At 37.4% G+C, this 929-nt stretch overlaps 1 non-coding gene across 1 annotated transcript; it reads right to left on the bottom strand.

Annotated features, from left to right (window-relative positions):
- Positions 1-540: 540 nt before the first annotated feature.
- On the bottom strand, positions 541-704 carry LOC142444155 (U1 spliceosomal RNA). The gene has a single exon (XR_012783813.1). It is a non-coding gene; the product is annotated as a U1 spliceosomal RNA (small nuclear RNA).
- Positions 705-929: the final 225 nt, after the last annotated feature.

Raw genomic sequence — 929 nt, 5'->3', positions numbered from 1 at the left:
GAAAGTTTTCTGTTTCTGGAGAAGAAAAATATATATTCTCATTTATCAAGTTCTTTTGAAATGAACAGAATTTATACTGAGCTTTAGAGGAAACATAAAATAAAACTTAATAAAAACTGTTGTTCAATTCAAGCTACAATAGAGAATTCCTACTGAATACTTTCTATATATCAGGCTCGTTTTTAAGTGCTTAGTCTGTAATATCTCATTTAATCTGTAGGTAAATTATCACTCTCATTTTATCATTTAGACATCATTGGCGCAGAGAGGTTCAGTTTACTGTTTAAGATCACACAGTTTGGAGAAGCAAATCCTGCCCAGAAATCAACTATACAGTTCATTCCATAAAGCATATTTTTAAAATTCAGTCTTTCACAGCCTTTCAGGAATGTGAGAAATGTATATAATAATTGAAAATATCTCCTTCAAAGAAATGGGGTGTTTGTCATGGTCATCAGTATATTCACTCTGAGCCACTCACTGCCTTTGTAGGTTTGACATCTAGATCTCTGACTTGTGTTTTATAGTTCTTTTTTTTTTAAGGGGATAGCGCGAACGCAGTCCCCCATTACCACAAATTATGGAGTCGAGTTTCCCACATTTGGGGAAATCGCAGGGGTCAGCACACCCAGAGTGCAATGGGTGAGCCTCGCCCTGGGAAAACCACCTTCGTGATCATGGTATCTCCCCTGCCAGGTAAATACTCATAATTCTAATTACTTGGTTCTTACTCATGTTATAAAGCATGATATAAGAGGGGGTACAAAAAAAATCCTTGGAATTGTGCTGGGCTGAGTGGAGATTTCCTAGTATGGTGAGGAGGGCGTAGAATGCCTGGTGGGGTTTGATCAAGTGCAATGTAGCTGAGAGGAATTACAGAGAGAGCTAAATGAAGGTCAAACATGATAGTGTGACAAGAAGAAAGTAAA

Source organism: Tenrec ecaudatus, chromosome 3 (assembly GCF_050624435.1).
Source record: "Tenrec ecaudatus isolate mTenEca1 chromosome 3, mTenEca1.hap1, whole genome shotgun sequence".
Classification (NCBI taxonomy): Eukaryota; Metazoa; Chordata; class Mammalia; order Afrosoricida; family Tenrecidae; genus Tenrec; species Tenrec ecaudatus.
Note: the sequence above shows the minus strand (reverse complement) of the source record. Positions and strands in the feature narration are given on the sequence as shown.